This window comes from Manis javanica, chromosome 2, assembly GCF_040802235.1.
Source record: "Manis javanica isolate MJ-LG chromosome 2, MJ_LKY, whole genome shotgun sequence".
In the NCBI taxonomy this organism is placed as follows: Eukaryota; Metazoa; Chordata; class Mammalia; order Pholidota; family Manidae; genus Manis; species Manis javanica.
In genome coordinates, this window is record NC_133157.1 from 88205697 (window position 1) to 88233636 (window position 27940).

The following is a 27940-nucleotide window of genomic DNA, read 5'->3' on the forward strand; positions in this document are numbered from 1 at the left end:
CCAGGGGAAGCCCCTTCCAGGAGCGGTCACTGCCTGTCCCCCCAACTCTCCCAACCTCTAATCTACTTTCTCTCTCCTGATTTGCCTCTTCTGGACATTTCATATAAATAGAATCATAAAATATGTGGCCTTTGTATCTGGCTTCTTTCACTGAGTGTAATGTTTTCAAGGCTCATCTACCTTGATTTGTTTTTATATACAATGAGATTATTCCATATGTACTGAGCTGAGGTTTGCTGTTTCACTTAACAATAGTTCTTATAAATCTTTCCATATTGGTGCATGCCAGGTACCTCATTTTTTAAAAAAACGTTTGCTGTTATCTGTCATTTGGATATATATATAATTTATTCCACTGATCTCCTGTGGATGGACACTTTTGATTTGTAGCTATTACATAAAACAGGGCTTCAGTGAACATCTGTAGATTATATATATATATATATATATATATATATATATATACACATCTTTGCACTTGGGTAAGGACCTGCAGAGTCATTTCCCAGCAATGAATATTTTTTCCAAGGTATTTGTGGGCTCTGTGTTGTCTGGTTTGCATATGAAAGCGCATCCCCACCCCCCAGCCCTTTGCAGTTGCTAAGAGTTGGCTGGTCCTGGGAGGGATAGCGAAGCCACAGACTCCAGAACATTGAGAATCCAGCAAATGAGATATGGAGTCAGTGTAGCTGGCCCTGTGATGAGTGGATACCAAGTAGACAAGCACAGATTCTCAGGCAGCACAGGACTGCGGGTGGGTGGAGGTGGCCCCCAGCGCCGTGCCCCTGGCAGGCAGGCCTGCCCGCAGTGGCGTGGGGGGCCCAGGATGTTTCCTGGGGGCAGGCTGCCGAGTCACACTCCGCTCTGGGTGGTTTGGGATTTGGGTAAGTGTCCAGACGGGGCCAAGGGCAGAGCTCACCAAGTGACTGTGAGAGCTCAGCTTCCCAGGGCCCTGGGTTGCCCTCTCCCGCACATGCCAGGATCCAGGGGGGCCACTCTGGGACCAGCGTGACCTCTGGCCTGCTCTGAAGGAACGTCCTGTCTAGCACTCAGTATGGATGTTTATGAAATAGTTATGGTCCAAAAAACACTATGTTGCTCTTGGGCTTAGTCTGGCCTGTGAAATGGGGCAAAAGAGTCATTTCACCAACTTGAATGATGTGCCACTCTTAAAAAAACATATTATTTTTTATTTTTAAAAATCGTAAAATGCACATAACAAAATTTGCCATTTTGATCATTTTTAGTGTACAATTCCTTGGAATTTAGTACATTCACATTGTGCAGCTAGCACCACCATCCATCTCCAGAGCTTTTTCATCTTTCCAAACTGAGTCTCTGTCCCCATTAAATACTAACTGCCCGTCCCCCTTCCCCAGCCCATGGTGCCCACCCTTCTAGTCTCTCTGAATTTTCCCACTCTAGGCGCCTCATGTGAGTGGAATCACAGTATTGGTTCCTTTGTGACTCAGTGGAGTGTCCTTAAGTTTATTCCGAGACCTAACCTCTTGATCTTTCATAAGGGGGTGGGTGCATTTCTGTGAAGGTACATCTTGTGGCAGTGATGAGCAGTAGCATTGATGATGATCTGAAGTTGGAAAATTCACCCCGTATTGATATGTTTTAGATTTCTGTCGGAGGGGAAGATATAGGACATCTTGAGTGTATATGAAAACCAGACACTGGAGAAACTAGACAGGATATGTGGAAGCCAAGTTACCTGTTCCCCATGCAGAGGGAACCATTTCTCCAAGGCCCTATGGGTGCCTTTTCTACCCAGACATCTTCAGTATGGAATCCAGAGTGGTGTCACACCTCAAGATCCAAACCCCCAAAATTCTGTCAGGCGGATTGGACAGCGGGGAAAATTTCATTTCCTCTGGCTGGTACTCCTCATACAGGACCACCCTAATGCCCAGTTGGAGTTCCTGAAGGTTACGTGTGTGTAGATTTGCTGTCCAGGAAGCTTAGGTGTATGTGTGAATTTTGGGTCAGGGAATAATTACAGCAGGGGATTGGGAATTGGAGCTTGTGTAGAAATGAGTCATAAACATGAGAAGTGGGTGCTTGCGCCAGGCACAGAAAGCAAGCAGTTGCGCATGTCCACATGCGCAGATACATATGCACGTGCATGTGTACAGATACACAAGCATGTGTGCACACGTGCAGGTACACAGGCGCATATGTATGCACACAGGCGCATGTGCACGTGTGCAGATACAGGCGTCATTGTGTGCATGCACACAGGCACACAGGCATGTGTGTACACACACAGATACAGACTGGAGGCTGAGAACATGGCTGGGGGCCTGGCTGGGGGACCCCCATGCACTGGGTGAGGACAGAGCTCACCTGGGAGGGGCTGAGGTCACTTGGTGCAGTGGGCAAAGGCTGTAACTTGGGAAGTGCATTCCTGACAGCTGTGTTGTTCATCTACAGGGTGAACAGATAGATGCTTGGTGCTATGAAGGTGGCATTTTCTAGAAAGTGAGAACCAGTGATGGTCTCAATGTGGTTCCTGGACCAGCAGTGCCAGTGGCCCCTGGGAGGTAATGTGGTAGGAGTGCAAGTTCTTGGTGCAGCCCCAGAACCTCCTGAATCAGAAACTTTGACTTGGGCTCAGCAATCCGTGTGTCCCAGGAGTTCAAGTGTGTGGAAGTTTGAGATCCACCTGTTGTGTTCCTGAAGTGGGCCTGGGACAGGAGAAGGCTGGCAGGGCCTGAAGGGTGTCACCAAGGGCCAAGGAATTAATACCTGATGTCCCCTTCCTTTGGCTTTGTCCTTGTTTCTCCCTCTCCATCGCAGGGACAGGGCACTTCCCAGCCTGACCACAGGATTCCTCCTCGTGTTACAGGCAAAGAAGAAAGGCAGGGGGCTGGTAAGCACCCACCACGGAGGACCAAAGCCTCCACCCAGAGGGCCCCTGCCAGCCAGGGACTCCAAACCACGTGTGTACAGTGCCCGTGGGCAGCAGGTTGTGGCTGGGGGACAGCTGGAGAGGCTGAGTGGGCAGTGGTGTGGCCAAGACAGGTTTCAGTGGCAAGTTACAGGCCAGAGGGTGGCCTGCAGTGGGAAGTGAGTTCTGCCATGGCAGTAGCCAGGCTCCGTGTCCAGCAGCCACATGTGGCTGGACTGTAGCGGACAGTGCCCCACACAGGTCTGTATCATGTCCACCTGTCCCCATCATTGCACCAGTCTGAGCAGTTATTGAGCACCTGCTGGTTGCCTAAGCTGCTAATTTGTTGGTTTATTCAACAAGTGGTTTCCTTTCTCTGTGTAAAGATCTGGCTTGGGGTAGGTGGAGGTGTCCCTGCTGGATGTGCTCAGTGGACCTGGCCCGCCAGGTGGGCAGCGCCGTGCCCTGGGGGTGGGACCATGGCGCTGCCCGGCCAGGAGAACGGGAAGGCCATGTGGCCCAGCCACCCGCCTGGATGGTGGAGCTTGGCGGAGAGGAAATGCTAACAGCCACCAGGGAGTGGACAGGTTCGAGAATGGTTCCCATCTGACTGTGAGAGCAAACACTTTCCAAGTCCATTTGACATACAGCGTTTAGTAGGACACCAAACAGTTACCGCTGAAGCCGCTCCTCCGGGTTGCAGAGGTGGGCAGGAGAGCAGGGGTGCGGGCACCCTGGGAGCGCCTGCAGCTGTCCGCACCCGGGAAGGTGCTGGCTCTCGTCTCTGAGGCGCCTGGCTGCATCCGCGGGCCGCTGTGCCACCGTGTCGAGCAGCGCGTGCCAGGAGCCTGCTCCAGGCCTGCCTTTGGACAGGGGCCTGCTGTGGGCTGAAGTGGCCATCACTGTCCGCCTTCTTCTGGCTTCCCTTCTGAAGAGTGACGTTGAGCCCTTTCCATGCACACTTGGCAGTTGGCTGGCCAGCCTTCTTTGGAGAAATGTCTGTGCATGTCTTCTATCCAGTTTTCCTCGGGCTGTCTGTTTATTATTGGTTTTGGCCTTGCCATCCCCTTGAGGTGGTAGGTGAAGAACCTGGTGACACAGGCTTGAGGTGCAGACAGGGAGGCAGAGGCCTGAACTGTCCTCTCCCTGCCTGATGTGGGCTTGGCATTCCCCAGCCCCTGTGAGCCACTGCTGTCCCAATTCTCTTCACTTTTGCCATAAATACATTTTTTAAGAAAACCGGGAGGAAGTCTATTTACCCAACTAAAAGATTTGCCATACTTGATTGGTTAAAAACTCTGAATCTGCATAATGTTTTTATTTGAAGTCCACTTTACCTTCCCCTCTTGGTGAGGTCATAGGAAGCAGAACCGAGGTCAGGGGCTTAGATTAAGCCTACCTTTGCCTCCCCTCTCCGCTGGCAGGTGGAGAACTTCAGTGGGCCCAGTGGAAGCAGCTGAAATAAGGATTAATGTTGCCAACTGTCAAAGGGAACAAGTTCCTCCAGAGCCTTAACTAAGTTGCTACTGAAGGAACCCAGGCACACATTTGGTAAGAAAAAAATTAAATGAGGCAGTTAACACGTGAAATGATCCTCTGAGATCTCTGAAAACATCAATACTGGGGTAAGGTGGAGGTGGAGGAATAATATTTGGAAGGTCATGAATCATGTTAGCTGCTCAGATGGTCCTCTGTGCAGAGACAGTGTGGTGCCTGTGGGTTCTATTGAGCCATTTTTTTATGAGCTGGCCTTGAGCTTTAATATGAATTTATACTGGATCAATTTGGTACTTAAAGAAAGAATGGAGTCAAGGAAAGTAGGCTCATGGAGGAATCCAGAGCCCATCATGGTATGAAGTGGGGCTGAGAAATTCTGGTTGCCTGAGAAATCAACTGTTTAAAAGCAAAGGAATCATATATAAAAACGCCAGTTATCAGTATCACTTCCTGAGTGCCCATTTAAGAGCAAAGTGTTGCCCTGGGTGACAGGAAGTTCGTTTTTGATGTCCTGTTTATCCTTAGAGATTTTCCAGTGTATCTGGGAAGCTAGGCTCCATATCTTAAAAATGTAAAATCGTCAGTAGCGACTATGACAGAGGAGGGCCTGCAAGATAGTCTCAGGGGATGTGGACTGCAGGGAGAGGTTGCTGTGAGGGGGGAACCAGGAGAGATCTGGGGGTGGCCATGACACACCGCCATGGGCCAGACGAGGGCTGGGGGGTGCTGATGGCTAATTCTGCCATAGTTTGTTTTTCAACTCTAGTCACCTGGAACGAAAGAAATTTTTGGGAGATAGAAGCAAGCTTCTTAGATCTGACCACACAACTTTCTGCATGGAACATTGGCAAGTACTTCCTGCTCTTTTTACTTTAACAAAGTCACTGAAATTGGTGCCCAAATATGAAGTCTTGCTTTCAAAGCGTCCAAATTCATGGTTTTTGGGATAGTCACAGAATCGTGCCGCCTGCACTGCTGTCAGTTGCAGGACAGACCCTCCCTTGCGTCTGCTTGAAGAAGAGATGAGTTTGCTCCATATAAGATAGCCTGTCTTTGGCCATCTCAGCCTACAGAAATGGCAAACGCATACATTCCTGCTTTGAAACATTTGTCTTAAAAGACCTCCTGAAGGCTAGTAAGATTTTCCCTCCACCCTAAAAGTGTTTGCATCAGGAACCCCAGGTGTGGAGAAGAGCTGAAGGAGACTTACAGGCTGCCCTGGGATCCCTGAAGTCCCGCGGGGCTTCAGGGGCCCCATAGTGCTGTGGCCTTGTGCGATTTGGCTTCCTAGGGGAGTGGCAGGAGGGGACAGTAGGATTGCTGCATGTGGGCTATGGGGACATGGATTTCAGTTTGACGCAATGGGGAACTTTCTAATTACAAAGCAGCCTGAGCAGTGAGCTCTGTGCTGGGACCAGGTGCCACCGGTGAGCCCAAGCAGAGAGGTTTGAGTGGGAGGGGCTTCTGTTTACCTGTCCAGGTGCTCTCCTGAACACCCCACATGCCCCGGGCTGCTCCACACTAGCCACGTGTATATGCACGCTGTACACATGTGTTTTATTTTGTATGTACCTGAAGGCATAATTCTGTTAGGTGGAATGAACAGTATGAAATTGCTGCCTTGGTAAGTCAAAAATGATTGACTGTTGAGTGAAAGAAACCAACCTGAGAAAGCTACAGGCTGTTCATCCCGACTGCATGACATCCCAGAAGGGGCGGATCTGTGGCAACAGAAAGATCGGTGGTTGCCAGGACCTGGTGGCGAGGGATGAACAGGTGGAGCACCGGGGATTTTTAGGGCAGTGTAACGGCAGGTACATGATTTATGCATCAGTTAAGACTCATGGAGCTTTATAATAGCCCAGAGAGGGACCCTGGATGTAACTAACAGTGGGCTTCAGTTAACAAGTCTGTCCATATCGGTTCATCTGTGTAACAAATGCATCACCACTAATGGGAGCAGTAGGTGACAGGGTGCAGTGGGAAGGGGGCCCTGGAAATCTGTACTTTCTGCTCTATTTTTCTGTATACTTGCTCTAAAAAATAAAGTCTATTATAAAAAATGGTTGAATGGCAGCAATGTTGTACGATTCAACCTTCTCTTAGATTCCTTTCTTTTCAATAATAGTCACTTTATGTGATTCATATGCTCCAAGATTCACCATCTTAGAGTTACAATTCAATGATTTTTCATACATTCCCAGTGCTGGGCAGCCATTGCCACAGTCAGTTTCAGGATGTGCTCGTTACCCGCCAGAGAAACCCTGCACCTCCCTCCCGGCACTGACTGTCTACTTTCTGTCTCCACGGATTATCTGTTCCAGATACTTCTTAGTGGAATCACACAAAAAGTACAAAGAAAATAATTTAGATTATTTTAAATTCACACAAAAGGTACAAAGATGGTACAGAGAGTTCCTATACCATACTCTCTGTTTCCCCAGTTATTAACATGGACATTAGTATAGCACATTTCTCAAAATGAATCACACCGAAGTCCATCCTTTATTCATTTGCCCTGAGTTTTTGCCTAATGACCTGTTGCATTCCAGGACCTAATCACATTAGTCGTCACGTTTCCTTAAGTTCCTCTGGGCCATGACAGGTTCTCAGACTTTGTTTTGATGACCATGCCAGTAGTGAGGTGGTCTGGTGTTTGTCTCCTGTTGGCTGGGAATGAAGGCCACAGAGGCGGAATGTGCCGCCCGCCTCCTGCAAACGGTGCGTGCGCCTGCGCGGCCGGCGCTGGTGACGTCCACCGTGTGCCTCCTTCCCTTCTTGTTCCGTCCGTCGCAGTGAGGTACCGCATTTGGTTTCTGTTTTCATCCATGGGTGGGCACGTGACTTGTTCCACTGTCCGGCCCTCACGAATGGTGCAGCGGTGAGCAGGGTGTACCAGCGGCTGTAGGACCTACGTTTTCAGGTCTTTGGGGTGTCTGCCTAGGAGTGGAATTGGGTGTCATGTGGTAACTAAACCGTTTGGAGGAACCTTCCAGCCTATACCCGTGGAGGCTGCACCGTGTACCCCTCCCACCACAGTGTGCGAGGGCTCCGGTTTCCACACACCCTCGCCAGCAGTTGTCACTGGTTGTCTCTGGAGGACCCTGTGTCTGAGGGACCCAGGGTCTGGCCCTTTGGAATGACGCCTGTGCATTTTCTGTGCCCTGGAGGTGGCAGTGGGCCTGGCCTGAGAAGCAGCAGTGAGCGGGCCCTGTGCCTCCATGGGAAGGTCGGGAGGGGCGGCGAATGCCGCGGCCTGGGTCCCCCTGCGCGGCTTCTCCGTGCTGCTCATGTCTCTCGGCACACGGAGGGCTCTGGAAGGTCCAGAGGTGCTGCCCACTGGCGCCGCCAACGGCAAGGGCATGGATCTCCCCGCCGTGTGCTGCATGATGAGCAGTGTCCCCAGATCAAGCCTCCGTGCCTTTTTCAGTGACATTAATTAAATGTCTGCTAGAAACCTCCTTCCTGTCAGTTTCTCTTCAGGTACTTCCCCCAAGTATCTGAGTCTTGGATTCTTCCTCCTGAGCTGATTTTGATAGTAGTGGCCGAAGAGCCTAGGACGAAGAACCCTGCAGAGCAGCGGTGGTGGTGGTGGTGGGGGGGGGACGTGCCAGCGTGGGAGACAGCACGGATTCCGGCGGAGGAGGGAGTGTGGAATCCGTGCCAGACCAAAGTGTGGCTGTTACACTGTTTAAGGGAGCAATGAAGGAGGCAGAAGGGTCAGGAAATTAATGACCATCGACTGCAATGGCTGGTGATAGAGCAGATAAGAACACTTGAGTAAACATGTGGGATTAATTTTGGGGCCTCTGGGAAGGAGTGAAGCGAAAGGTTTATGGGAGAGCACAGGGTCCCATGGGTTTTTCTGTTACCACAGACTCGGAGGCAGCGAACACTTTGAGTTAGAGGAAGAACCCTGGGCACGAGAAGTCTGTTCGTTCTAAAGGTCGGAGAGGGTCTTTCTGCCACCACTCGCGGTTTTCTTCCCCCTTCGTGTGTTTCTTGGGAGAAGGCGGCGGGTAGTTCAGGGTTACTCTGCAGGAGGGTGGTGACCAGTGAAGCTCTGGGGAGGGGGCGGGGCTGGGTAGGATGGCTGCTGATCCGAGGTTCACGAGCAGGGCACTGCACTTGGGAAATGCTTGGCCAGATTCAAGAATTCACTAACAGCAATTTCCCCCGAACAGAGTAAGCTAACAGGACTTGAAATCCATCTGAGACTATTCATAACTTTGTGTTTCTCATCTCATCTTGGAATTACTGACCCCAGGCAAGACCATGGAGGGATTCCAGGTGCCAAAACGATTAGTGGCCAAGAAGACGCATTTCCAGGATTTGATCAGGTGAGCACGAGCTCCTAGGACAGAATCAGCTTGCTGTCCTTCTGGTCGATCCCGAGTGGCGGCAGTTGTTGTCAAGATGAGACTTCATACACAGCCCAGAAGCTGCTGGGCTTCCTCATGCGGGCTTCAGCTGTCTACAGATACATTTGGGATATTGTCGAGTTATATCTGGTAGGAAGAATAAAAATATCCACTAGAAGCTGACCTAATGAGCTGGAATGCGCTAGTTTGTGCCTTTAGTTCTTAGCTTATAAACTTGAAATTGATTTGGCTCTGTGTGTAGCTTCCCTTCTTCCTGGGCCTGGCTGGGGAAGAGGCCTGCCCTGCCCGTGTGGCACCGCCTGGCAGACAGGCAGGTAGGCCTCTGGCTGGAGGCCGGTCACACTTCTGGCCGACTGGTGAGCCCCAGCCTGAGTTGTTCTGGGTAGGTGTACAGAGTTCTGGCTAGGAGCCCTCCAGAGAGCATGTGTAGTCTTACTTTGTGAAAGCTTTCGTTTCTTAACGTTTAAAAAGTTCTGGTTACATATATAAATAAACTTACAATTTTAACCATTTTTAAGTGCATGGTTCACTGGCATTAAGCATATTCACATTGTTATGTCTCCATCCCCACTGTCCATCCTCAGATCTCTTCATCTTCTTAAACTGAGACTCTACCCACTAAACACAAACTGCCCACCTCCCCCCCCCCACACCCCCTCCCCCCGCTGGTACCCATCATCTTACCTCTCTCTCTGTGGCTGTTCGAGGCACCTCATAAGTGAAAGTTTTGTGCAAATCAGATTTCTTAAACTTTGAAGACTGGTGAAAGCATAGACTGGCTGAAACGGAGATTTCAGATAGTTTGGGAGAGAACTCCACCTGGGCTTTTAAGTTGTCCATGGGAAGCAGCTCATGCCTCTGGGGGATTTCCTATAGAACAAGAAGTGCCTAACACAGGATTCTGGGTGGAATCCCTCACCCTCACTGCCTTCTAGAGCCTTCTGTGGACAATTTTAGTTCTCGCCTTCCATTGTCGAAGTCCATTATTGGCTGCCTCAGTTGATGTCTCATTTTTAATTAATGGTGGGTCTTCGGGCAGCTGCTGGGAGTTCTGTCCTCTCTGTGGTCAGCTTTCTCAGCTAAGTCTGGAGAAGGCAGCTGAAAAGTCCCAGTGAATTCTCCCAGCTGGTGCACCGTAGAATCCCACACCATTTTCGCTGATGCCGGACCTTTTTTTGTAGAGAGAAGAGACTAAACTTTTCAATGTGATTCATTCCAAAAAGTAAAAATCTGCTTGGCCTGAGTATCAAGTGTGGATCCTTGTTATCAGTGCTTGAAGGCTTTATGTCAGATGTTGTCATATGACAGATTTTTGTAGTCATTTTAAATTTTAATAAATATTGTCAGTTTTTCTTTTTAAAAGATGTACCATTTATACTCTTTGCTGGTCTGCCCATATTTATGATCTCAAGATAAAATTAAATTAAAGATCTAATTACTAATACAATATGAGAAACAGAATATTAAAGAAATATTACATTTAAAAATTGCTTGAGGAATACAGTTATAACTGATAAATCAAAAAGATCCTAAGTTTTCATCTATTGCATGTTTAATGGATGAAATAATTTTGTTGTGAAATATTTATCTACCACATTCTTTAAAATACAGGGATTTTTGCTTTGACTTAAGAAGAAAGTACATCTGGCAGAAGAATTCCCATACAGAAACACACACCTCTTTACTCTGAAATATTTCTAGATGTATGGGAAGGTTATAAAAATAGTACAGTTCCCTGCCTCTTCATCCAGCTTTCCCCTGTGTGCACATTATACATCAAAATGTCACATCTGTCAAAAGTAGGAGATTAACACTGGTGTGATAGTGTTAACTGAACCACAGACTGGATTTGAATCTTGCCAGTTTTCTCACTAATGCCTGTTTTTGGTCTGGGATCCAATCCATGATCCCACATTTCATTTATTTCCTTCTTTTCTAATGTGTGATAGCTCCTCAGAATTGCCCTGCTTCTCCTGACCGTGACACTTTTGCAGACACTAGCCAGTCCTTTTGCAGATTGTCCCTCCCTTGGGGTTCCTGTGTTTCCTTCTGGGGAAATTCAGGTGATGTGTTCTTTGCAGGAAGACAGCAGAAGCGATGATGCTTTGTCTCGGGAGGTGCATGGTGTCCCCACGTCCCTCTGCTGGAGAAGTTAGCCTGATCACTTCATTCGGGTGGTGTCTGCCAGGTTTCTCTGCTGGACGGTTTTTATTTTTCCCTTTTGGATTAGTACCTATCTCCAGGGAGATACTTTGAGACTATGGAATTACCCTGTTTCTGGTCATGCCTTTGTGTCCATTGATTTTAACAACCGCAATAATTACTGTGGTTTTTGATTAAGTTGGCTTTGTTCCATATCTCTTCTATATGCAGCGATTGGAATGTCTACATTCAAAAGACAGCCTGTGTGGGGAACACTTAGTTTTGTCTGTTTTTAAAACGAGCAAGTGATGGGTTGAGTGGAGTCATAGTAATGGAATCCTTTCCTTTGTCCCAGATATTTGTTGGAGACATCATTTAAAGTTAATGCATAATAGTGGTTTTAAGCATTTTTCCTTTGTTCTATTTTAAGTCGCTTCCATTATTCCTTATTCTGAACAGTGTTACATGTTTTATGCATTAAAAATAAAGCCATATTTCTTGGAATATGAGTGTCTCTGTATTCAAAGCTATTTAAGTGTAGATTTCCATATGTGAAGTCAGTAGGTTCTCAGCCTGAGATTAGCACATATCTCCGGGGAGAGACTTTGAGACTGTGACATGCTCTGTAGTCTCATACATAGTTACAGATCATATATGTTTACATGTATACAATATATATGGGGATGTGATATTAGCCATAGTAATAATAGTGCAGGAATTTGGCACTGGTTTGATCAATTTCTACTCCTGCCAGCAATGTTGCCAGCACCGAGCATGACCATTTAAGCTTCTTTTTTTGCTAACTCGGCAAGTCGGAAATAATGAGAATCATAAAGGTTGAAAAAAAAAAGATTATTGGAAGGAAAAGCACAGTATTTCTTTACTTTTGAACGCAGTACAGTTTCCCTAGGGATCCAATCCACAGATGGAACAGGAGGGAAAAACCAGGTCCATGCTGGTTCTTAATTCTGGAGTGCGAGAGGCAGGCGCAGCTCCTGAGGTTTTGGTCTTGGTTCCTGGTTTCCCTATCAGTGGGGGAACCTCTTTCCTTACGAGGAGCCTTGTGGCTTTGGAGCTGGGAATGGGCGAGCACAGCCTCCCGCGTGCTGTCTCCTGGACCTGCTTGGACCACCTCTTGGGAAGCAGCTGTGCAGACGCCGACTCACCCTGCGCCCCGGAGGGAGGATGTGCACATTTGACGCTTGTTGCCCCTGCGGGACAAGCGCTCCCAGGCTCAGAGTCCAGACGGGTCACTGGAGAGGAAAAGCAATGCAAATTTAAGCCATTTTAATTTTCTCATCCGGAAGAAATCCTATAGGTTGTTTTTGGCAAAGCGGCATGCTGCATTACGCCCCGTGGACTCTGGCGCTCTGTAAATTACAGAGGCTTGGGGTCATTGTGGTTTCTCCTTAAATTCCTCTTGCTGGCATGATGCTGACGGCAGCCGGATCCGCCATGATGGGCTAATTTGGGGTGATGGGAGGGAAACGTTCCCACACCGTCAGTAGGCTCCAACTGTCCAAGGTGTCAGTCAGCTTTATAGGTTTTTATAGTGAAATTATAAGGGGCTTGCATTTCTAGGAATTTGAGTCACTTTTCTTAATTGGCACCTTCCACTTGAAGTCTCAGTGCTGTTTGTTTTGGCTCTATTAGTGTTTTAAAAGCTCGGTGGAGCTCATTTTGGATATCTCTTAAACCTGAGATTAATTTGATTGGTTCTTCATGTCAGTCAATAATCAATTATGAAGGAACAGTGGAGGGGTGTTGAGTTTATTGTAAGCATCTTTCTTTGGGACTGCTACTGTTTGTGTCCCCATGGCAATGGTGTGCCCAGACCCCTATGTAAACCCCCTCCTGTAGGGTCAGTACCTGCGCCGGCCTACCTCATGGTGTCTTAGTCCTGGGACTTAAATGAGTTAATAGTTATAAAGCCCTTAGGACCGTGCTTGGCTTGTGGAAAGTGCTGGATTGGCGTTTAAGATAACTTATATAGCCTGTTTGTGCTCCTTGTTAAAAAATCATTCAAAACTTAAATTTTTCCAAGTTAAATACTCTATTTAAAAAACTGTCTGCCTCCCCAGAGCTGGGAGACATTTTGGTGGATGTTTTCCACAGATCAGCTACCACAGCTTTTGAATGTGCCGTACCTGGGTGGCTCCGGGGCTGCATCTCCAGAGCAGACTCAACCTCATGTGGGGTCTACCAGCCTGTTCTTCTGGGCATGGAGGGCATCCCCCCTCTTCTCTAGTGACCATGACAGAGTCAGGGACTTGTTTCCAATTCCAGCCTCTCTTCACTCTGCCCCCCTCATTGCTCATAAACACCAATGTCAGCTTCAGCTCCTAACTTTCCATGCCCCTGTCGCTCTGAACCACCTTACCTAACCTGTCCCCTGCCTGCCATGCCCTGCAGGCCCAGAACACCCGATGTGCAAGGCACTTTGGGGTGCCCTTCACAAGAGCCTTGAGGATGCTGAAGCTGCTGTGGAATCCAGAAGTGGCTTCCAGAAGCAGTGATAGCATCTGAGAGTAACCATCCTGCTTGTTGTGCCTGTCTTCCATGCTGTGCTCCTGGCGGCTGGCCTCAGCTCCCTCCCTGAGCAGCACCTCAAATTAAAAGCTGTGCCTAAGAGCTTTTAGGAAGGTGCAGGGTTCGTTTAGGGAAGGACCCTCCTCTGAGCTTGCATCTGACTGCATCCTCCAGTCAGGCACTTCATTCTCATCCACTGTGATCCACATCTTGGTGAGGCTGAGACTGTCATTGGTCAGAAGAGGCCAATTTCTGGAAAAACCACAAAGCTTAATGTGAAAACCAGAAACTTTTCTGAGAAGAAAACAAAGGCCACCCTACTTCATAGGGCCCTGCCCATGAACCCGAGTGTTCATTTGGAAGCCTCTTTGCCAAATTGAGCATCTGTGGTCTTCAGGTACATAACTCGGCCTATGCCTGTGCTAATGAACTCCTAATTCTCTGTTTATTTGCCTGGAAAGGGGATGGGCGCTCCCTGTTCCCACAGCCAGGTACCCGGCTCCCCATTGTATCCCAAGTGCCCAGATGCACAGAAGACCCTTAATAACTCATCTGGGACTTTTAAAAAAATCTTGAAAATTTTTTCATTGTGGTAAATTATACATAATATAAACCTGACCATTTTAACCATTCACTTCAAGCAGCTAAACAGTTAAGTTAAATAGCTCAGTGGTATTAAGTACGTTGATATTGTGCAACCATCCATCACACCTGCCAGTCCACAGAATGTTGCCATCTTCCCAACTGAAACCACTAAACACTAGTTCTCCTCCCCAGCCCCTGGCACCCACCACCCAGCACCCACTGCCCTCTTTCCTGTCTCTGTGACTGTGGCTATTGTATGTACTCGGAGTGAGTGGAACTCTACGGGATTTGTCCTTCCGTGGCTAGCTGGCTTCAGTGCAATGCCGTCAGGAGTCCCCTGTTTTGGGATGTGTTGTTCCTGAGGCTCGTGTCCACCGTAGACGTGTTCCCCATCTGCGTGTCTGTGCGTCCGCCCACGGACGCCGCCGGACTGTTGTGAAAAACGCTGCTGTGAGCATGGTGCCCGTGTCGGGGCGACCGTGCTTCGGTTTTCTTGCTGTCAGTCTTTCCAGTACCCAGGAGAGGAATGCCCACCGTGTGCTAATTCTGTTGGAAGTTTTGCTTCCTGGGGCTTTGCTGCACCACAGTGTTTGCAGTCTCTCAGAGTTATTTTCCTTAGAGTAAGCTAGGTCATAAACCCGGATGTTTCCCAGGCCACTGGACTCACTTTCTTTCCCTCCCTATGAACCTTCGCCCCCCCCCCACTGGAGGCAGCGCATGTGGGGGTGCGCAGGGGTGGGGCGGCACCCCCCCACCCCCATCCCGCATGGCAGCGACTGTGAGAGGCTATGCTGGCAGGAGGCCCAGGAGCTGTTCTCACATCCTTTCAGAAAACTTGTGAAAGGACGACCTCTGCTCAGGGAGTGGAAGGTGGCCCCCTTCGACGTGAGGGTGGGTGGAAGGGCGTGGTGTGCACCGGGGGCCCCTCAGGGTGGCTGCTCCTGGTGTGGCTTTCTCAGAAAGTCACTTCATCAGCGGCCATGTGATCCCTTCTGATTCAGATCACCGTTCCCAGCCTCTCTGTTCTTTGATTTTCCTTCTGCAGAGTCCACCTCCTTCCCTTTGGGAGTAATGGGGTGATGTCCTAGAAGACACTGGGTCTGGCAGCTGCCCAGACCCTCTGTGCAGCCCGCAGCAGGAGTGCAGGACAGTGCATTCTTCACGTTCTGTCCTTATGAGTTGGGACAAATAGTCTGCATCCACTTCTGTTTGAAAAGGGCATTCAGACATTAGTGGGCTCCCATGGCACCCCATGATTGGAGGAGGGATCTGGGGTTTGTGGTGTTCAACTTGTCATAAAAATGCATACTGTTCCCTGAGAATGTGAGGTCTGACCGTGTTTTGCGGTTTGTAAATCTGGCTTCCTGTGTAGGGTTTATAGATTATTATGCAGATTTCTCACATACGTGGGGTTCTGTTTGCTGCCCCAGGTCAGTCTCTGCTAGCTTGTCTCCCCTGACTTAAAATGAGACGAGAGACAATGGAGAGTGTTGCATGGGACAAGTTTCAGTCTTGCAGAATGAAGACCTTTTTTCATGGATGGTGGTGGTGATGGCCGCACACCAGTGTGAATGTACTTAATGCCACTCAACTGTACGCTTAAAAATGGTTCTGATGGTAGACTTTATTTCACAATTTTAAAACTCTAAAAAAATGAATTGCCTAAAGTCTTGTTGGCACTGGGCTGGTAGGAAGCTGGTAAGTCTGGAGCCTGCCACTAACAGTCCTCTGCACTGGTTAGACCATCAGGGAAAGAACTAGTCAGTTTTCTCCCAAATCATTGCAAACCAGCACTTTCTAAAGCATGAGAAAAAGAATTAATGGAAGAATGGACAAACGAATTGGACATAATCCATTTAATAATGAAAAGACCGTACGAGCATGCCTTACAGGAAAAAACGTAATACAATAAACATAGCTGAAGGGCTTTTCTTAAACCCCATGACAGTGTGCGGAAGAGCCCACTCTTCACTGGCTCCTGGGAAGCCGGATAGGGGCGGCACCGGCGCAGCAGTGAGGTGGGCCTCTGACTGCTCAGTGATCCAGGTGCCCTGCTGCCATGGGCCAGTGGGAAGGCCACTCAGGCTTTGGTGGGAGCGCAGAGAGGGAGCCCCCGCCATGGGTTCCTCTCCCAAAAATTTGCAGACTTCTAAAAGGTTGCTGTGCACAGACTGTGTTCCTTTGGTCAGGGTGGAATTTGCCTTAGAAAATGGAAGTTTGTCTTTGCTGAGTCCCAGGTGGGTTTCCAGGATGACCTCCTGAAAAGTCAGTCTCTCCCCAGGGAGAGCAGCCTGCAGTCCTGGGGGCACGCAGGCTCCATCCCCCTGCCCTGCACCCCACTGGAGGGGTTGGGGAGGCTGCCTCTGAGCACACCCATCCTCTTGTAGCCAGAGCTGAAGTTACTGCTGACCACTGGTGCTGCTTCTCTGGGTGTGGTGTGCTTTAAAGCCTTCCTCTGAGTTTTACTTTATAAAAGTGCCTGCTCACAATTATTACTGTTTTTTTTTAGAGGATTTTTTTCAAATGAACAGTGTTCTTCTTATTAATAATAGTTTTTTAAAACCAGCAATTCATAGCTGCACATAAATCTAGTTTGTAATTTTCTACGCTCTCATTAATGTACAATCTTCTGCTGGGTTCTAGAATTTCCCAGAGAAGGCTCTACTCTTGGTTCTTAAAAAAAAAAAGCATTCTCGTTGGCTTCCTTTCTTTGTTGATGGACTTTCTCTCCAATTTCTTTACATTAGCTGCCATTTCCATTGCCTCTTCTGAAAAGTGTGATGTTTTGCCACATCCACTCCTGCCTTCATCTCCTGTGTGGAACAATGGTCTTTTAAGAAAGAAAATACATTGGGGCGCATGTCCATGTGTGTGTGTGTGTGTGTGTGTGTGTGTGTGTGCGCGCGCGCGCACGCCTACTGGTGCACAAATGTCCATTGTACATTAGCGTACGCATGCATGTGTTCTGCAGCTATGAGCGCAGCCCTGTCCGGCAGCAGGTGGCATGGAGTTCCCTTTTGTGTGCGCTGCCTCGTTAGCTTGGAAGGAAGCCCCTAAAGCCATGGGTGACATCAGAAATGAGGAGCTGGGGAGTGTGGTGAGGTGAGCCAGGGGTGTCTGATTTTGGAGGCTGGACCTTGTCAGCCTGGGGTGTACCTAAAGTGTATCTGGTTGCCCTCCATCCTCATGCCTTCCTGTAGGGCTGGTGGCTTCTGTGTAGAGAGGAGGCCCCACCCTGATGTCTCAAGGGCAGTGTGGCAGCTGGTATGCTGCCTGGACTCCTGCCTTGGTTTCCCCATTAGGCAATGGAAAGAGCTGAGACTTTTCTACAGGGTGGGGGCATGTCTGGCTTTGGCCCAGGTTCTGCCACCCATTTCTGAAGGTGGCTGGAGGAAGACAGTGCCCCCCTGCCTGGCTAAATCTGCCTGATGCAGTATTTCAGGACCCTGGCTACTCGTGCCACACCTGAGTGATGACAGATGCAGAGAAAGATCAGGCGCCATCTGGGAGTCTCCTCGCCCTGGGGCCTGTTATCTTCCAGGTGGTCTGTCTGACTGAGGGTTTCCACGGGGCTTTCACTCCTACGAGGTAGAGCAGCCTGGCCTCATGGCTGCTCCACCTTGTTTCCTGAATTCCCTTGAATGTGTAAAGCCATTCTCCTTTTAAAATATTTCAGCCATGCACTGATTGCATGTTTGGAATCAAATTGGAATGTAGCAATGTCCCTTTCTATGGGCAAATCAAGTATGGGTATTTAGTGCCATATCCTTTTTAGTGGACCTTGGTCTCAGTTGTGTTGTTGAGCTCCTAGTGAGCCTGCTCTGCAGCTGGCTGAATCTGTTGTTAGTGCCTTTGTCTGCAGAGCAGCTCACCTTCTCTCTAACAGGGAATGGGGTGCAGCACTGCCTTCTGGAACATGGACAAGTTGGGGAAAATCCAGTCTGGGGAAGGAGCCGAGTTGCTAGCTGCAAGGAGAAAATTGTTCTCTTTATGGAGAACACTTTAGCTGAGGTGGTTCATTCTACAAGTGTCTGCCTTTGAAGTATTCCATGGAAGAATTTGGAGACCTGGAACTGGCTTCATTTCTGACTTGAGAAGAGAAAGTATGGATCTACCTTGGGGGTACAAGCCACCCCAGTCTAATACACATTTATTTGTGTTTAGTTGCAGAAGGGAGAGGCTTTTGTTGCAGAAGGGAGAGGGTGCTCGGTGGTGGGAAGGACGGGGTTGAGCCTCTTCCCTTGGCTTTTGCAGCAAGCAGGGCCTGTAGCAGGTATGTCAGCCAGAATCTGAGCCCCCAACCCAGTGTCCGCCTGTCCCCTCCAGGCTGCCCACCAGTCCTTCCAGCCAGGGTCACAGAAAAACTCGATTGCTCTCTCCAAGTGTCAGTAAAGCTCCTTTTCCTTGAATTCACACTTGGGGGAGAAGGATTTTTTGTATTTTGTTATTTTTGAGTATAAATTTTTTCTTTATGACTTTACAGTGATAGTATATATGTATCATAAAATTGGCCATCATAACCATTTTCAAGTTTACAGCTCAGTGGCATTAGGGATGGTAACAGTGTTGTGTAAACATACCCGCCATCCATCTTCAGAACTCTCCATCCTGCCATGCTGAAACTCTAGCCCCATGAAACACTAAACCCCCATCTCTTCTCCTTCACCCCTGGGAGCCACCCTCCCACTTTCTGTCTGAATTTTACTGCTCTACGTACCTCCTGTAAGCAGAATTGTAGTCTCTGTCCATTGGTGACTGGTGTAGTGGGCTTGGCATAATGCCCTCAAGATTCATCTGTGTTGGAGCAGGGGCCAAAATTTCCTTCCTGATGATAACGGTTTTAAAATGGTCATTAATTTACTAGTGCAGATAAAATGTCACGTTAACTTCATCCTGAAGAAGCAGGGTTATATTTAAATGAGCTCAGCTATGTTCTTGGACCAGGGTGTCAGTGAGGCCCAGGCCCCGCCCCCAGGGTCTGTTGGGGGTGGGCCCTGGTCATTGTGGCCCTGTGCATACAGAGTTAGGAGATCCCGAGAGTGCGCACCTGGATCAGCTTTTGCAGGGAACTTTCAGGAGGGGCAGCTGCCTGCCAGGAGTGGGGAGGCCTGGAGGCCTGACTTGCTGGCTGGGGCAGGTAAGGTGGGCCTACTGCCCAGCTGATCCTGGAGGGAAGGGAGGGAAATGAGGGAGGGTCCTTGTGGGGAGGGTTACCTCATTCTGTGGATGACAAGTGCAGAAAATGGAGGGTTCTGCTTTGGCTTAGAAAGGAGGTGTTTCTGCCACGTAGGAAAGAATTAAAGAAAACATAAGGAAAACCTTAAAAGTAATTGCCTGTCACCCATTTCTCTTCACTTGTGTAGGAGCCCATGTCTTGGTTATTTCCAGAGTATGGAGAATGCCAGTCAACCACGTTGAGGTTGTTTCCCCATGGCCCATGGGAGGGGGTCCCACCTGCTCAGGCCTCCAGTTTGTGGAGAAGGGGCTGAAGGCAGAAGGCGTTGGTGCTGGGGCCTTGAGTCAGTGGGGAGCTGTTTTGAGTTATTTTACCTTCCTGAGCCTCAGTTTCTGCATCTGCAAAGTGGGCATGGTGGCCTCATTGTGTGGCATGGAGGGAATTGAGGGGGTGCTTGCAGTGGTCTCTTTCAGGAGTCTCACGCTGTATCCGAGCATACCAGTCTGGTGCAGGCTGGGAGAACAGAGCTGCCCTGTGCCTCAGGCTGGGAAAAAGGAGCACTTTTCTTCCTCACCCTCCACAGAGGGACAGGATGTGCTGAGTCAGCATTTGAAGTCACATGGAGCTTTTCCTTCTCTTCTAAATTGAGGGGTGGTGGGGGATAAGCCGATGAAGTCATTGTAGGCCTGGTCACATTTGAAGCAACCTGTAACTGTCTCTTAGCTGTACAAGTTTGATGGCTTCCCACAGGCCCCTGAAACCATCCAGCTTCAGGTCTGCATTTCCCATGGGTATAGTTGGATGTAGTATGATTCATACTGGATAGACTCTGTAATCCACCTGTTCATATGTACCGTGTGATTGAACTGTCCTTATCTGTGGTACAGTTTGCGCCCCACATGGGTACATTTGGGCTGTCAAGCAAAACAGTTGGCTGGGACAGTCCTTGTTTCTTTACATTGAATCACAGGAATGTGGAGGAAGGTGGGAGAACTCACGGGTGACAGCCCACTGTGCAGCTTTCCTAAATGAAAACCCTGTAGCTTTTTAACAAAATCTGCCCAGAAAAGGGATTTAGCGATCTTGTACCTGATTATACAGTGTGCCTTTTCATTCCCAGAGTTTTGCTTCTTGGTTGCGCTTCAATTAATAACAGGTTCCTTTCTGAGAAACACACGTGCCCTCCTGTCCTAGAGGTTTTGCCTCCACAAGGGACTTATGTTCCTGTTTCCACAGAGTTAAGGAGCAAAGTAGGGAGTGTCTTAGTGACAGTTGTGGGGACATTTCCTCTAAGAAGCCAGCCTGTGGATTCTGAAAAGTCTTCACCGCATCTCCCCCCAGTGCTATCCTCCCGCCATCCTCCAGCTTCCCCTGTGGGCCATCATGGCACCCGGGGCCCAGGCTGCGGGCTGTGGGCCTGTGCAGAGCAGGCGCCCCCAGGGCCTCCCTGAGCGCCACTGTTGGTGGCCCAGCAACGGGGAGCTGTGCTGGGCACCCCCAGCGTTTACACCTTACCATCTTCCCCGGGGTCCTAGGCATGGCCGGCAGGCTGGCACCCCCAGCGTTTACACCTTACCATCTTCCATGTGGCACAGCCTGTAGGCTTCACTCGTGCTGCATGTTCCATCTGGTTGATGCGGCTCCCGGCCCTAGCCAACTGCATGCCGGTGTGGGGTGGTACCTGCAGCCTTATGCTCCCTGGACCTGGGGTCCTGGGGTCATGTGTGGCTCATCTGGAGCCCAGGCTGATGACATGTGCTGGACCAACCCCTCCTGTCTCCATGGCTACCACTCAGCAGGGACCCTTGGGATGTGAGGCTGATCTCCAGGTGAAGTAGCCCTGGGCCCAGGCCGGATGCCCTTGGCCTCCAGGTCCTGGGGAGGTGTGTTCACAGCTGGGCTGAAGGGTTTATACTTGCGTGAGACGAATTCTTTGACTCAGATTTTCTGGGTTGTGTGTGTGACTGTGCAGTGCCCACATGCACTGTATGTGAATGCATGCATGTGTGTGTCTAGTTCCCTGGTGTGTGTGTGGAGTTTATTGTGTGTATGTGTTTGCATGTGTGATGTGTGCATGTATGTGTAGTTTCTGAGTGTGTGTGTATGTTGTGTATTTGTGTGTTGGGTTTCCTGGTTTGTGTATGTGTTGAGGTCGAGGTGGTGGGTGGGTTAAGGCATAGTTTAGGGACCCTTCAGGGGACCAGGTCTCCAGTGGATGCCTCACCCGAGGCACCTTTACCCCCATTCTGTGCTCCTAAGCAGTCACTTCCCAGGTGTACCAACTCGTCATTTACACACGTGCCCGAGGCACAGCCTGGAGAACAGAGGCCCATCCTGTGGCCCCACTAGCAGTGAGTGGTAGGCCCCCCCGACCAGGGTCTTGCTCTTCCTGCTGCTCCCAGATGTTTGCAGACCCTCCAGCTTGGCCCCCCTGTGCCTTTCCCACCTGATGTCCCATGTGTACCCAGCACCTGGTGCTGAGTTTAACCGACAAGGAAAAGGGGCTCTCCTGGGGCAGAACCGCCCTCTCTCTCCCTGCCTTGCTCTCTCCAGATGAGCCGTGTAGCCCCAGAAGGGGGTCTGAGGCGAGGGACAGCGTGGAGCCAAAAGTAGGCCTGCAGGAGTGACAGACAGCCCAGTGTTGGGAAAGAGCAGGCCTTTATGTTGGTGGTAAAATGATTAGGAAATAATAAGAAAATCATAGGTTTGGACAGAACATTGTTTTGTTTAAACTGTCCTAAGTGCATAAGGGAAAAAAAGGACCCTTAGAAGCCATTTAAAAGGGATTAATTACAACACTCCTGTAAACATTTTTCCCTCTAGTTCACGGGTTTGAACTTTAGGGGGAAGGGGCCAGACAAGCTCTATTCCTGGTTCTGTTCCTCATTCCTCATTTGGATGAGGCAGTTTCAATAATGGAAACAGAAGGGCAGGATGAGGAGAGGCAGACTGGTGGGTGACAATACTCGGTGATTTCAGTTCTGTCTGCTGCACAAGGTCCAGAAAGGGCCAAATCCTTCCAGAAGCTGAAGGGAGAAATCTGGAATTTGATCTCCTTGCAGGGAGAATGGAGGCTCTGAAGGTGGCTGAGTTCTGCTGGTTTTAAAATAGTGTTTTTGAAGATGATCTTGACTGGGACAGAATTGTGGGGAAGCAGGGGGTCCAAGGTTGCATCTGGAAGATTCAGCGGGAGACAAAAGTCAGCGGTTATGAATGTGCCCAGTGGACTGGCACGTGTAGGCTGGATGGGGTGGCCTGATGCTACTTTTTCTTACAGATGACAGAACGCAGAGACCTGAATTTCACTTTTGGAGGGAGGAAGACAGATTTGAGGAAACTTTTCCAATAATGGGTCTTGATTTCTCTTGAACCCTACGAATTTTATTATTGTTTGCAACACAAACTTCAACATTTGTAAAAAACAGAGGCTGTTTGAATACGTGATTTGACATGGGCTAATGCTTTCCTGATATTGAATCAGTCTCACAGCTTCTGCAGGGCCCCTGGGGAGAGGTGCTGACTGGGGCTAGTGTGACACACAGGGACTTCTCTGTACCACTAGGTGATTCAATCATCAATTAATGGATGGCTGGTTATTTTTTTAAATAGACTTTGTCTTTTAGAGCAATTGAAGTTCACAGCAAAACCGAGGGGAAGGCACAGAGAGTTCCCATATGTTACTTGCCCCCCATATGTGCACAGCCTCCCCCATCATCAGCATCCCCACCAGATGGTGCGTTTGTCACAGTTGATGGACCTGTTCCCTGCCCCCCATACGTGCACAGCCTCCCCCATCATCAGCATCCCCACCAGACGGTGCATTTGTCACAGTTGATGGACCTGCCATGACACGTGATCATCACCCTAAGTCTATGGTTTGCACTGGGCTCACTCTTGGTATTTGGACAGTTGAGTATAATGACACAATCTGCCTTTACGGTATCACACAAAATAGTTCATCTGCCATAAAAATCCTTGTTGCCTATCTATTTATCCCTCCACCCAAACCCCTGGCAACCACTGATCTTATTCTTGTCTCTAGTTTTGCCTTTTCCAGAATGTCATAGAGTTTGGGTCATACAGTATGTGGCCTTTTCAGACTGGCTTCTCACTTAGTGGTGTACAGTTAAGGTTCCTCCATGCCTTTTCATGGTTTGATAGCTCATTGCATTTCAGTGCTGAGTAATATTCCAGTGACTGGGTGGGCCAGTTTGCTTATCCAGTTACCTACTGAAGGACATCTTGGCTGCTTGCAAATTTGGCAATTATGAGTAAACCTTCTGTAAAACATGTGTATGTTTTTGCATGAACATAAATTTGATTCAGTTCATTTGCTTAGATGCCCGGAAGTGTGACTGTGGGATTGGTTGATAGGTCTGCTTAGTTTTGTAGGAAACTGCCAAACTGTATTCCAGAGTGGCTGCATCATTTTACAATCCCACCAGCAATAAATGAGAATTCCAGTTGCTCTACATCCTTGCCAGCATTTGGTGTTGTCAGTGTTTTGTATAGAAAGAACCTTCAGTGAAGAAATAATTGAGTATCCTAAAGGGACCAGAAGGGACAGAATTCCCTTTCATCCTCAGTTATAACAACGGAAATGCCCAGGGATATCCCATGCTTCTGGCTAGGGTGTTGGGCATATTTGGGGCACCTATAAGGTCTCTATGAGAATTTTCAAGGTTTGTGTTTTTCTGTTCAGTAGTTATCTTGTTATCAATCAGTTAGCAAATACACATCCAGGTTCCCTCTGCTTTTTGTGAAAGTTAATGTTACACCACTTTGTTTTTTTTTTTTTTTTGAGAGGGCATCTCTCATATTTATTGATCAAATGGTTGTTAACAATAATAAAATTCTGTATAGGGGAGTCAGTGCTCAATGCACAGTCATTAATCCACCTCAAGCCTAATTCTCGTCAGTCTCCAATCTTCTGAAGCATAACAAACAAGTTCTTACATGGTGAACGAATTCTTACATAGTGAATAAATTCTTATTCTTACATGGTGAACAGTGCAAGGGCAGTCATCACAGAAACTTTCGGTTTTGATCACGCATTATGAACTATAAACAATCAGGTCAAATATGAATATTCATTTAATTTTTATACTTGATTTCTTTGTGGATCCTACATTTCTCCCTTTATTATTATTATTATTTTATTTTTAATAAAATGCTGAAGTGGTAGGTAGATGCAAGATAAAGGTAGAAAACATAGTTTAGTGTTGTAAGAGAGCAAATGTAGATGATCAGATGTGTGCCTGTGGACTATGTGTTAATCCAAGCTAGACAAGGGCAATAAAACATCCACGGATGCAGAAGATTTCTCTCAAAACAGGAGGGGTGAGGTTCTAAGCTTCACCACTGTTGATCCCCAATTTCTCGCCTGATGGCCCCCCTGCGACTGTGCCTGTCTTAGGTTGTTCCTCCCTTGAGGAATCTTACCCGTCTCTGGCTAACCAGTCATCTTCTGGGGCCATACAGGGAGATGTAAAGTTGGTAAGTGAGAGAGAAGCCATATTGTTTGAAAAGGTTAGCTTTTTACTTCTTTGCAGATTTATGCCCTGTACACCACTTTGTTTTTACAAAAGATCTGCATTAGTACCTGTTTTCACTAACCAAAAGAAATCTGAAGAGGATTTTCTCTTCTAGAAAAAAAGGTGGAAGCATTCAGTGTCGGCTTTGCAGTGAGCAGTTAGAGAGGCAGCGAGAGGGGCCTGCGCAGCTCCTGGGGAACTACACTCAGAATCTCAGCACCCAGCCCTGGAGCTTGGAGCTGTGTCTGCGATCATCTGTGCTTCATCTCGATTTATTCCGTGTATCCATTCCCAAGATGTGTCCTAAGGTACCAGGAAAGCCTAAGAGAGGATATTTTTTGGAGTCTGGGAATACTAGCATTTTTTCCATTAAATTAGTGGTAATTATCTCTTTGCTTTATGCCATTTTGGCTTATGAAAAGTTTCATAGGCACACATTACTTTTGGATAGCGAGGGGAAACCTGTGTTATGACGTCAGTGGAGATCAAGTGAGCCTGAGGCACATTGTGCAAATGGAGGTAGGAAATGAGGGACAGAAACATTGGATCTGTGGAAGAACTTCTGTGGTGGAGAGAAAGGCTGGTTGCCGAGGCCCTGAGGCTGGAATAAGCTTGGAAATGCTGGGCTGCAGCACAGAGCCTCAGTGTGGAGGGGAGGGGTGCTGGGGGAGCTTTCCAAGCCACAGTAGGGAGTTAGACTTTACTCTGCATGTGCTAGGAAGTTTTGGAAGGCTTTGAGCAGAGGAATGTTCTGATCTGGTTTTATGTTAAGAACAGCCTGCCCAGAGTCGAGCCAGAGTGTCAGAAGATGGTGCTTAGTGCCGGGTGTCTAGCCTCGGGGCTGGGCCATTCTGCTTCCTTTCAGTGGTGGGCAGGATGCTAAGGTGCCCCAGCTTCCTGCCCACTTCCCAGCCTTGTTTATGATGCATTTCCCTTTTGTCTTTAGGTTATGTTACGTGGCACAGTTGAGTTTTAAGAAAGGGAGATGATCTGGCTGGTCTGGTCATGTCACATGAGACCCATCCAGGCCTAGAAGTCAGGAGTCCACTGTGAGAGGGCCTTGACGTGTGTTGCTGGCTTTCAAAGCGGAGGGATCAATGTGGCTAGGAATGTGGGCAGCTTCTAGAAGCTGAGAGCAGCCTCCCAGATGACAGCCAGCAAGGTAAGGGGGCCTCAGTCCTGTAGGCATAAGGAACTGGATTTAGACAACAACCTAAGTGAGACAGGAGCAGAGCCTTGCTGACACCTTGATTTTAGCTTTGTGAGACCCTGAGCTGAGAGCATGAGCGCCGAGCCTGGGCTTCTCATCTTCAGAACTGTAAGCTAATCATTGAGTGCTATTTTAAGCCTTTAAATTTGTGGAAATTTATTTTGCAGTGGTGGAAGTACACTGAATGTAGATGCCTTCTGATTGCTTGAAAATGCAGATGCAAAAATCCAATGCAGAATTTAGCAAATAAGAGCTGACAGTGTGTTCAAAGAACAATAATAAAAAAGGTGTATCTTAGGACTAATAGGATGATTCAGCATTTAAAAAATCCTTGTTAGCATATTAGAGGGAAAAATAATCTCAGTGGATGCTCTGAGTGCTTCTGCTACATTTTGGAATTTTTTGCTGATGAAAAAGCTAGCAGGGTGGGCTTAGTTAACTCAATGAAAGGAACTTTTGGAAACCTACAGTGGTTGTTACATTTCAGGTAAAATATCAGAAAGTCAGTAACATGATACAGATGGCCGCTGTCAATGTTCCTGTCCAGCGCCATTCAGAAGTCCCTTACAACGTGACCATTAGGAGAGCTGACACAAACTGTCAGTATTTGTAGGTTATATAAATGTTGCTCTGGAAAATTCAAGAGAATCAACCCACAAGTATTAAAGCTAAGGTGAGCATTTGCAAGATTATTGGCTACGAGTTAATATAGAAAGCACCCCCAGCTTCCTGAGCCGTCAGGAGTAACCTGTTAGAACAAAACCTGAAACTGTAAAACACCTAGGAATAAGTCTCCTAAGAAATGTGCAAATCCATGAGAAGAAAACCATAAACTTTACCAATAGACCCCAGATGGAGACCCAAATGAATGGAGAAAGTGTTATTATCTAGGAAGACTCAGTTTTTTTCAAATATCAGTTCTCTAACAGATAATCTATAAATACAGTGTATTGTTAATCAAACTCCCAAAAGGCTTTTTCATCAAACTCAATGAGCTGATGCTAAAATTCATGCAGAAGAGCAAAACTGAAAAGCAGTCAAGACCGTTTTGACAATGGCAGTAAAAGTTGAGAGGTTACCTTAGTAGATATCAAAATGTGGTCTGAGGCTCTAGTAATTGGCATTGTATGGTATTGCAGTAGGAATAGACAACTGCCATGGGCTGAACTGTGTATCTCCTGCCCAAATTCATTATGTTGGCCTCAGAATGTGACTGCATTTGGAGATAAGGTCTTCAAAGAGATTATTAAGGTTAAATGAGGTCAGGAGGGTGGGCCCTAATGCATTATGACTGGTGTCCTTATAGGAAGAGGCAATCAGGACACAGTCAGCACAGAGGGAAGCCCACGTGAGGATACAGGGAGGAGACGGCGTCCACACAGCAAGGAAGGGCCTCCGGAGGAACCAGCCCTGCCAGCACCTTGATCTCGGACTTCTGGGCTCCAGGACTGTGAGAAAATAAATGTCTGTTGTTTAAGCACCCGGGCTGTAGTACCTTGTTGCCAGTGCCAGCAAACCAGCACTTGGCTGAAGGAGAGGATGGAAAGGGTTCCAGAAGGTAGCCTCGTCTGCATGAGCATTGAACTTGATGCCGGTGCAGGATGTTGGGTATCCCTGAGGAAGAAGAGCTCTGCCTCCCTGTTCCCAAACAAGCGTTTCAGATGGAACACTGAGCTGAAATATAAAGAAGTGCACTTTTTATAATCTTGGTCTGGGAAGACTTCTCAGTGAATACAAAAAAAAAAAAGCTATGTGGGAGGTTCTTGCATTTTTTATGTGAAATATTATCATTCCATAGTGACGATATCTTCAAGTGATTTCTACTCCTGTTTTCCTAAGAAGATTTTTCACTTTGAAATCTGATGCAGTGGTTTCCTGTTCTGGAGAAGGAGGCCAGGCTGAGGGGCTGGTCGGGGGTCTGCATGGCGCTGGGAGGGGTGAGCTTTGTTTGAGAAGCAACAAAATCCACCATGTTCCTTCCAGGTCACA

At 48.1% G+C, this 27940-nt stretch overlaps 1 protein-coding gene and 1 long non-coding RNA gene across 3 annotated transcripts in view; both read left to right on the top strand.

Moving 5' to 3' along the window:
- ROR2 (receptor tyrosine kinase like orphan receptor 2) overlaps positions 1 to 27940 on the top strand; it is a 199491-nt gene that overhangs the window by 21923 nt on the left and 149628 nt on the right. The gene's annotated exons all lie outside the window — the stretch shown is intronic.
- LOC118969897 (uncharacterized) lies at positions 127 to 27383 on the top strand. The gene is made up of 3 exons (XR_012127857.1): positions 127 to 8339; positions 8661 to 8733; positions 27258 to 27383. It is a non-coding gene; the product is annotated as an uncharacterized lncRNA (long non-coding RNA).